Source organism: Bos javanicus, chromosome 1 (assembly GCF_032452875.1).
Source record: "Bos javanicus breed banteng chromosome 1, ARS-OSU_banteng_1.0, whole genome shotgun sequence".
NCBI lineage: Eukaryota > Metazoa > Chordata > Mammalia > Artiodactyla > Bovidae > Bos > Bos javanicus.
Window position 1 is genome coordinate 143,416,358 of NC_083868.1, and position 10,208 is coordinate 143,426,565.

The 10,208-nt window shown below is 51.0% G+C and overlaps 1 pseudogene; it reads right to left on the reverse strand.

Moving 5' to 3' along the window:
• Positions 1-4,693: 4,693 nt before the first annotated feature.
• On the reverse strand, positions 4,694-5,774 carry LOC133252972 (E3 ubiquitin-protein ligase RING2-like; annotated as a pseudogene).
• Between the last annotated feature and the right edge of the window lie 4,434 nt (positions 5,775-10,208).

A 10,208-nucleotide genomic window follows, 5' to 3' on the forward strand; every position in this document is an offset into this window, starting at 1 on the left:
TGGAGCTTCAATACTTTGGCCCCTGAGGTGAAGAGCTGACTCATTGGAGAAGACCCTGAGGCTGAGAAAGATTGAAGGCAGGAGGAGAGAGGATGAGATGGTTGGATGGCATCACTGGCTTGATGGACCTGAGTCTGAGCAAGCTCTGGGATATAGTGAAGGACAGGGAAGCCTGGCATGCTGCAGTCCATGGGGTGGCAAAGAGTCGGACACAACTTAACAATTGAACAATGACCAGGAGGTCAGAAGAGAGAAGCTGGGGGTGGGAGCACACTCTGCCAGCCTCAGGGGGCCTGGAAGAGAGCTTGGGAGCCCCAGGCTTGAGTGGTGAGTTGGCTGGGTCTGGCCACCCTCCAGACAAGCCTCTCCACCAGGTGATGGATATGCCCGTGACTCCGCATCCCTGGACCAGGGAACAGCTCTCCCTGAACATGGCTAGGAAGCCCATGGGGTCTCTGTGGATGCCCGTTGGGACCACTGATGGGATGTTCCACAGACATCACTTCTCTCTTGCCTCCCCACAAACCCACTAGGGCACCTCAGGGCATCCTGGGAAAGAGTCTGGATCAGGATATGGGAAATCGATTCTCTAAAAGTCAATTAACAAAATGACCTTAATTGACCAGTTTTCTGAAAGTCAATTCTTTAAATGAGCCATTTACCAAAATTTCAGACAGATATTTTAAACCCGGTCTGGGCAGCTGGCCACCGCTGCCCGCCAGCAGGGGTAGGAGTGGGGGCAGAAAATTCTGGCCAGATACCTTAGCCAGGGTCAAGGGCACATTCAGAAGAAAAGACAGTCGGTCAAGCTGGACCAATGCATGCTGGAAAACATGGCCACTGGAAGGAGAAATTTTTGGCGATGCCCTGGGTTCTTCACAAATAGACCACAGGGTCCGTCTGGCACTGGGCAGGTGGGTTGCAGCGAATGGATCTGGTTCTGAAGACAAGCAGAGGGGAGAAGTCAGGAGTGCAGTAGAGCCCACTGCCACTACAACCTCAGGCTGGTCCCTTGCCCTCTCTGTGCCTTGTTTTCCCCACCTGGCTGGTAGTGTGACAGCAGGGAAAGGGGCAGGGCACAACTTTTGAAAGAATGACATAGCCCAAGGCCACAACATAAACCAATTAGAATCAAATGGGACCAAGAGGCAGACGAGACTAGAGCTGGATCCTCAATCAGCAAGTGAAATGACACACCCGGAGGTGCCATGACAGTTCCAAGGCGCTGTCAAAAGACCGAGGAGTGCGCGGTGGCCGAAATCCTGGAAATCTCCACCCCTTCCCCAAAGTAGTTGGAATGATCTTCCCACTTATTAGCATATGAAATTACCCAGCCTATAAAAACTAACCACACCACATTTCCTGGCCACAGTCGCCCTTTGCAATGGCCCACACTCTGTTAGTGGACTGCGCTTCTCTCTGAATCTGAATAAATCCACTTCTTACCTATCACTTTGTCTCTCACTGAATTCTTTCTGTGAGGAGACATCAAGAACCTGAGCTTCATTGGGCCCTGAAACCAGGAACTGTGGGTTGTGGCTGTGTTTGAGTCCCAGTTTTTCCAGTGGTCATGTATGGACGTGAGAGTTGGACTATAAAGAATGCTGAGCGCCGAAGAATTGATGCTTTTGAACTGTTGTGTTGGAGAAGACTCTTGAGAGTCCCTTGGACTGCAAGGAGATCCAACCAGTCCATCCTAAAGGAGATCAGTCCTGGACGTTCATTGGAAGGACTGATTTCGAAGCTGAAACTCCAGTACTTTGGCCACCTGATGCGAAGAGCTGACTCATTGGAAAAGACCCTGATGCTGGGAAAGATTGAGGGTTGGAGGAGAAGGGGACGACAGAGGATACGATGGTTGGATGACATCACCAACTCAATGGAAATGGGTTTGGGTGGACTCCAGGAGTTGGTGATGGACAGAGAGGCCTGGGATGCTGTGGTTCATGGGGTCGCAATGAGTCGGACATGACTGAGCAACTGAACTGAACTGAACTGAGTCCCAGCCACGTGGTTTCAAGTCCCAAACTGGGTTTTGACTGGGTTCTAGTCCCAGCACATGGGTGCAAGGCACAATCTGTGGTAAAGTGTCAGCAGCAAGGATCCAAGGGACCCCAGAGCCCAGTAAGTGTCTGCAAGGTCACCGTGCACCAGGCTCCCCCTGCCTCTGCCATCAGACACTCAGGGCCACTTTTGGCTTCATTCGCAAGATGGCCCCTCAATGCATCGGGGCCTGCGTTCCAGGAGGAAACGACCTCTGCAGATACTCCCCTGCCTAGCCCTGGAAAAGGGGCAAGTAGAGGGGCTTCTGGATGCCCCCAGAGGTAGGTCTCTCCTTCCCGGCTTCTCCCCCTGCTGTGTGGAGACACAGGGGATATGCTAGCCACCTGTCACTAGCTGGCCACCGCTCCCTCCTGGCCCCCGTCCAGCAGGCCCTCTCTACCTCGCATCTTCCTTCCCACCCTCCTTCCCTCCCACCTTCCCTCCCTCCCTCCTCTCTTTTGGCAGATTCTCTGCTGCAGCCTCTCTTTCTGTCATTTCCAGCCCCATCCATGTCACCAAACTGCCCAGTCCACCCTCAGCCACATCCACCCTCCCAAAGCCCATCCAAGCCCTCCTAGCATCTAGTCTGATAATCAGAGAGATGAACCCGAAGAGGGTGGGGCCCTTATTCCTGGGGCAACGTCTTCCCCTGGGGCCTCCTCTGGGCTGGGGTTCCCCTGACGGTGCACATTCCCGCTGGAGACACGTGATGCTGGAGTCAAGGTCTCTCTCAGGGGTCCCCACTGTGCAAGCCAGTCATTGGCTGAACTCACAACCCACAGGGCACCCACCTTTCCTGAGGCTTGATTAACTCCACTGTGCACCCTTGAGCTGGTCACGAGTGTGGCGGAGCCACTGGAGCCCAGCCTTTCAATGGTGTCCCTGATTTTGACCTCGTCATCATTCTGCTGTTCACTGGCATCTCCATCAGCGCGTCCTGGAGTGTTGTCAGCCTGTTTGCCTCCGCAGGGCTGATGGTCTGTTCCAAAGTCTTCTCTGAGCTCCAGCGTGAACCTCCCATCCCCTCTTGATTGGATCCCCAGAGCTGGCCCTCCTTGCTCTATCCGATCGTCCTCAGGCACCCCAGCCACTGCGGGGACGGGAAGGCATTTGGATTCTGGAAGAAGAGCTCATTTCCAAAGTCCAGCTCAGACTTTGGGTCCCACAGGCCAGTTGGTGCAGTTCGTCAGAACTCAGTCACTCACAGCCAGTGGCAAATGTGCCACCAGTGGCCACCGAACAGCCCCAGCTTCCAGTTCCACCTTCTGTTTCTACGCCTCCCCAACCTCGCACACACCTGTGGGCGCTCCCACTTCTGCTGACGGCCCTTCTGTCTCCAACCTTGGGGTGCCCAGCTCAGCTGCCCCTTCCCTGAAGCCAGTGTCACAAGAGGTAAAGCAAACCCACACCAGGTGCCCCCAGAGCTCAGCACCACCTTCCATCTCCTCTCTCCTAGCTCTGCTGGCCTGAAAGCCCCCCTTGCCTTGGAGTCAGCCCGGGCTATCACAACTACTACTCACTTCCTATAGCCCAAGAGGCGCTAAGAGAGTCACACAATGAGTGAACTGGGGCCTCAGAGGAGGCCCCAGGGCAGGAGGTGGGGCAAGAGAGGGGGCAGGTGGCTCATCTACACCCACTGGGAGAAGATGGGAGCCCCTAACGTGGGTGAGCCATGCCTGGCACGTGGACGGGGTCCCTGCATGGTCCTGCGGAAGTGGACACGAGGATTCAGCCCTGAGTCCTGGGGCCTCAGAGCCCAGCAGGGCTGCAGGGGGGCTAAGATTGGGAGATGAGAGCCTTCAGGAGGAAGCCCTGGCAAGCCCTGTGCTCAGACAGCACGACAGTGCTCGGCACTCAGGCTCCGGGAGCCCGAGGTGCCTGCTGGAACGGGGCGGGGGTTGTCTCTGCCTGGTCAGCCAGCACCTGCCCCTTCCCCGTGCCTCCCCGGGCAGTGGGCCCTACACAGAGACCACCTTCCCATGGGCCCTTTTTCTGCTTCGAGGTCCCCAGGCTGCACTTCCCTTGGTTCTCACCTGTCTGGGAGGAAGCCGAACTGATGGACCCACGCTGCACAGTCCCCAAGCCTCTCTGTGTCCCTGTTTTGGAGCTTTAGACATGGAGAGAGGCCTGAGCTGCCTCTTCGCTGCTGGCAGAGGGGCTGGGGCATGTCTGCTCTGCAGCGGCTCTCAGATGCCTGGAGAGCCCCGGCACAAGGTGGCACTCGGGGTTCTGCCAAGCAGATGCTGGCCCAAGGCTGGTCCCTGCATCTCCCAACATCAGACACACGGCAGAGTTGACCAGCTGCGTTGCGAGTCCTCCAGGCATAGTGCTCAAACTTTACACAGCTGGCCAGTGTCCATCCACCAGTCCTCCTCCACTCATCTTCCTTTGATGCACTTCAGGGTGAGTCTTGGCAACGCTCTTTAAGAGAGAAAACCAAAGTCTAAAAGTCTGTCTATGGGGGAGGGGTATCTGGATACAGAATGCTGTGCCATTTTTTTTTTTTTTTTGCTTTGCTAATCATATTTGTTTATTTTCAAGAGCTCGTCAGTTAAAAAAAAATTAAACTCATTTATTTCAAATAAGTAATACTTCCATAAGGTTCAGAAAACCAAAACAATATACAAAGGTTTACATTAAAAAGTTTTTTGCAAAGAGCTCAACTGTATTCTTTGTTCTTATCTTTTCTACCTTATTTTTCTTGTTTTACAGATGCAGTACATTCTCAAACTTCTCTGTGAATACTACTTGGACTTTTATTTAAAACCTCCTTTAGTTCCCTGAATTAGCTCTGCTTGTTCCATTCATCTTGTGATTTCTCCTTATAAATTAGTTCCAGCCTTTCCTCTTGGGTCTAATGCTCCCTTTGCTTCCTGTTCATCTTTCTTTTTTTTCTTCCTGTCCATAAAAGTAATGGCGGCACATCTTTAATATTAAGGAAAAAGGCTATAAAAAGTTCAGTCTCAGAATTTGTTTTAGTAAAACCTCATTCGTGCTCCTTTGTGGGTGCATCATGAAGTTCCATGGGCTTGTTCACCTGCCAGTATTTCTCACCGACCAATTCCAAAGAGAGAGGGCCATTTAACACATCGAACTGGCCCCTGGCTGTGGCTATGTAAATGGCATATTGCTTCTTACTGGCTATATCAAGGTTCGTCTGGCTTGATTCTCCTTTGCTTCAAAGTTCTTCTAAAGCTAACCTCACAGCCAGGTTGATAAGTGATCAACAGTGGCATTACCTGAGCTCTTCGTGAATCTTGTCTGTGTACGATCATCTTTTTCCAAAAATGTGGGGTGAAGCCTCAGTACTAATTCAGTTTCACTAGCAGGGTCCATTACGGGGTCAGATGTCACTCTTGCATTGCTGTTATCGAGTTCAAGCCCAGAATCATCAGATGTTTTGGTCTGTTACTAGGTGCTGCTTTCAATGGCTGTACGTGGATGTTTTCCTGCAGTGAGAGCTGTCTCCACTGACTTCGGCTCCACTATAATTTTCGATCTGTTTCCCACCTCACTGTCGTCTGCTCACGGCCTGTTATCTCGGTCCTTCCTTGATGCTCTGACCGAGTGCTTGCTGAGGGTTATGCTTGTTGATTCTAGCTAATGCTTTTTTCTCGATGAGCTTCATACGCACCAAGACTTGGTTAAATTTTGCTGATGAGTGCATCAAAGTTTAGGTCTGATCTTAGTGATCTTTTGGAATCTAGCTTTTCCCAACAGCTTGTTGTTGTTCAGTCGCTCAGTCGTGTCCGACTCTTTGTGACTGCATGGACTTGTGCATGCCAGGCTTCCCTGTCCATCACCAACTCCCGGAGCTTGCCCAAACTCATGCCCACTGAATCAGTGATGCCATCCAACCGTCTCATCCTCTGTCACCCCGTTCTCCTCCTGCCTTCAATATTTCCCAACATAAGGGTCTTTTCCCATGAGTCAGTTCTTCTTAAATTTTTAAATTCAAAATAATCAGTGTGTCTCGGAGGCGCATTTGGGGCCGCCTCTGCTGGACCCCACAATGGGCAGAGAAAGGACCGTCAGTGACCGCCAGTGACCGTCTTGTATGGGGGAGGGTGATGTGGCCAGAAAGGGCTTTGGGGTGGGAGAGGGAGGGAGACCTCACGACCTGTCCTCTGCCCCTGTTCACACCCTTGGCAGCCGGTGGCAGTGGGGCCTCCCTGGATGACACCTGGGGTGAAATGGGTGATGTCATGAGATGTCACCAGAAGGCTCTGGGTCACCCTGACCTGCTTTACATTATCCAAAGGTGGGGTAGAGTTTACAGGTAAGCGAGGGGAGAAGCCGGAGTGACTGGTGGACTTTCAGTTCAGTTCAGTTCAGTCGCTCAGTCGTGTTCAACTCTTTGTGACCCCATGGACTGCAGCACGCCAGGCCTCCCTGTCCATCACCAACTCCCAGAGTTTGCTCAAACTCATGTCCATCAAGTCGGTGATGCCATCCAACCATCTCATCCTCTGTTGTCCCCTTCTCCCCTTGCCTTCAATCTTTCCCAGCATCAGGGTCTTTTCTAATGATTCAGTTCTTCGCATCAGTTGGCCAAAGTATTGGAGCTTCAGCTTCAGCATCAGTCCTTCCAATGAATATTCAGGATTGATTCCCTCTAGGATTGACTGATTTGATCTCCTTGCCATCGAAGGGACTCTGAAAAGTCTTCTCCAATACCACAATTCAAAAGAATAAATTCTTCGGTGCTCAGCCTACTTTCTGACAGGTAGTGCATTCTTTATTGCCACCTCTGAGGGCTGTGACAATGCAAACTTCAAAACACACTGATATAAAGTCTTTTGTGTGGTGTTCTTCAACATATCCAAACAAACTGGGCACATGAATTCACTGTGTAGACTTGAGGTGAAACCACAATTTCTAAGCCATCTGTTATTGCCTCCTGAGGTGTTCATTCTAATTCATATAAGCTGTATTCCCGTGTTTTGCTTAATGGCTGAGTTCTGTTTGTCTGCACAGCCCAAGATGCTGCGGCTCCTGCCCCAGCCCGGGGCTCCACTAGCTGCAGCTGGAGCAAGACTCGGGTACAAGCCTCAGAGGCTGCCAGTGCTGACGCACACTAAGACGAGTCTCAGCTTCTGCAACGAAACTCTCCCATTCATCTTTTGAAATCAGGCAACAAAGCCTCACTGGGAGCTGCGTGTATGAGCAGACCTTGTCCACCTGCAGATGTTGCTTAAACGGGATGGGAGAGGAGCTGGTTATGAATCTGGTGGAGGGTGGGGGTGGGGGTGGGGGAGAAGGGGCCAAACACCAAACTGCAGAAGGCCTGACTCTGAGGCTGCTGCTGCTGCTAAGTCGCCTCAGTCGTGTTTGACTCTGTGCGACCCCATAGACGGCAGCCCACCAGGCTCCCCGTCCCTGGGATTCTCCAGGCAAGAACAATGGAGTGGGTTGCCATTTCCTTCTCCAGACTCTGAGGCAGTAACACCCAACTAGCTGTCCTCGTCCTGCCTAGATGCTTTACTCAATTTCTGTAAAGAAGAAACCTTTTTAGACTGGCAACTAAACATTTGGCTGCCAGATCATCTCCATGAAGGAGTCTGGGGTCAACGCTTCACCATACGGACCTTCAGTGGTTAGGCCTGCAAAGGAGGGATGTTGCTAAGAGAGACAGCAATGAGTGAAGACCAGCTCGGAGCAGGGAGTAGACCCCTCCCCTGTCTACACCTGCAGGCGGCAGGGAGAGCAGCTGGCGCTCCCAGGGTCAGCCCTCATCCAGGGGGTCGGAGTCCTCAGAGAAAAGCCCCAACCTCCCGCCCTTCGTCCTTGGAGGGCCTGTGCTCAGAGTGCCGGGCAGGACTGAGCCCCGACACCCTGATGAGCTCCTGCACATGGCCTTTCCCCACCTGCCCTCTCACACCCCCTGGGCTACCTCCCAGGGGTCCCATCAAGTGACCCACCTGCACCCACGTCTGCCTCCAGCTCTGCTTTCGGGGAACCCCCAGCTAAGACACATCTCATAAAATAGTTGACCAGCCTGGATGGGAAGGGAACTGGGGGGAGAAGGGATACATGTGTATGTTGGTCTGAGTCCCTTTGCTGTTCATCTGAAACTATCACAACATGGTTAATTGGCTATATGCCAATACAAGACAAAAAGTAAAAAAAAAAAAAAAAAAATTGACAGGCTTGGAAGCTCCCATGCCTGCGGTGATGGTGACAGCCTCGGGAGTTCACAGGGTATCAACTTCACTGCCCACTTTTCCGTCTATTCCTTCTGTTCCTTGCGAACCCTGTGTCCTGGGCATATCTGACCGACTCCAAAAGCACACCTTTAATAACAGAGACTCCTTCGATGTCTACCCAAGAGAGATGAAAACGAAGGTCCACTGAAAGATATGACAGAAATGTTCACGAATGTTCAACAACTTTAATAACAGAGACTCCTTCGATGTCTACCCAAGAGAGATGAAAACGAAGGTCCACTGAAAGATATGACAGAAATGTTCACGAATGTTCAGCAGCTTGACTACCAACAGCCAGGAGGCAGAAGTGACCCAAATGCCATCAGCAAGTGAGAGGGGCCAATATGTGTCCACTCACACGACAGAGAACCACTCCACCTTGAGAAGAAGTGAAGTGCTGCCTGCTGTCCTGGATGGTGCTGGAAATGTGTTGGGTGACTGACACACACGCTGGATGGTCTCTGTTACAGTAAATGTCCAGGTGACAAACGCACAGGCAGGAAGCTGCTTCGTGGTTGCTCAGAGCTGAGTGAGAACAGGAATTAGCTAAAAGGGTCAAAAGGGATATTTTGAGGTGATGGAAATATTCTAAAAGTGGGTTACCCAGATGGCTGTGAAAGTGTTAGTTGCTCAGTTGTATCCAACTCTTAGCAACCCCATGGAGGACTCCTCTGTCCATGGAATTCTCCAGTCAAGAATACTGAAGTGGGTAAACATTCCTTTCTCCAGGGGATCTTCCCGACCCAAGGATCAAACCCAGGTCTCCTATATTGCAGGTGGATTCTTTACTGAGCCACCAGGGAAGCCCACTGATGGCTATATAATTGGGTAAATTTACTAAAAATTACCAATTAAACCCATTTCAAACAGGTGAAATTTTATGTTTCTTTTTTTATTGAGGCATTAGTGATGTACAATATTATATACTTACAAGTGTGCAATAGTGATTGACATTTTTTTATAATTTTATTTATTTTTGGCTGTGCTGGGTCTTCACTGCTGCACGGGCTCTTCTCTGGCTGTGGTGAGGGGCTGCTCTCTGGGCGTGGTGCGGGGGCTTCTCACTGCAGCGGCTCCTCTTGTTGCAGAGCACAGGCTCGAGGGCGCACAGGTTCCAATAGCTGCAGCACGTGGGCTCGGTAGTTGCGGCTCATGGTCTCAGTTGCCCCGTGGCAGGTGGTATCTTCCCAGATCAGGAATTGAACCCATGCCTCCTGCATTGGCAGGTAGATTTTTTTTTTTACCCTGAGCCACCAGGGAAGCCTGTGCTTCACAATTTGGAAAGGTTTTACTCCATATATAGTTACTATAAAATATTTGCTACACTCCTCGTGTTGTACAAGATAGCCTGGCAGCTTATGCGTTCCTAATAGTTTGTGCCTCTTACTCCCCTGTCCGTCTGTTGCCCCTCCCCCTGCCCTGTCCCCATGGTAACCACTGGCTTGTTCTTTGTATCTGTGAGACTGCTTCTTTTCTGTTATAGTCACTCTGTTATACTTTGTGATATTTTTTAGAATCCACATACAAGTGTCATCGTAAAGCGTTTGTCTTTCTGACTTATTTTACTTAGCATAATGCCCTCCAAGTCCACCCATGGTCCTGTAAATGGCAGCATTTCATTACTTTTATTGGCTGAGTAGTATTCCATTGTGTATACGCATCACAGCTTCTTTATCTATTTGTTGTCAGTGGGCACTTAGGCTGCTTCCACATCTTGGCTATTGTGAAAAGCACTGCTATGAACATTGGGGTGCATGTGTCTTTTCTAGTTAGTTTTTTTTTTTTTAACACAGATCAGATCAGTTGCTCAGTCATGTCTGACTCTTTGCGACCCCATGAATTGCAGTACGCCAGGCCTCCCTGTCCATCACCAACTCCCGGAGTTCACTCAGACTCATGTCCATCGAGTCAGTGATGCCATCCAGCCATCTCATCCTCTGTCGTCCCCTTCTCCTCCTG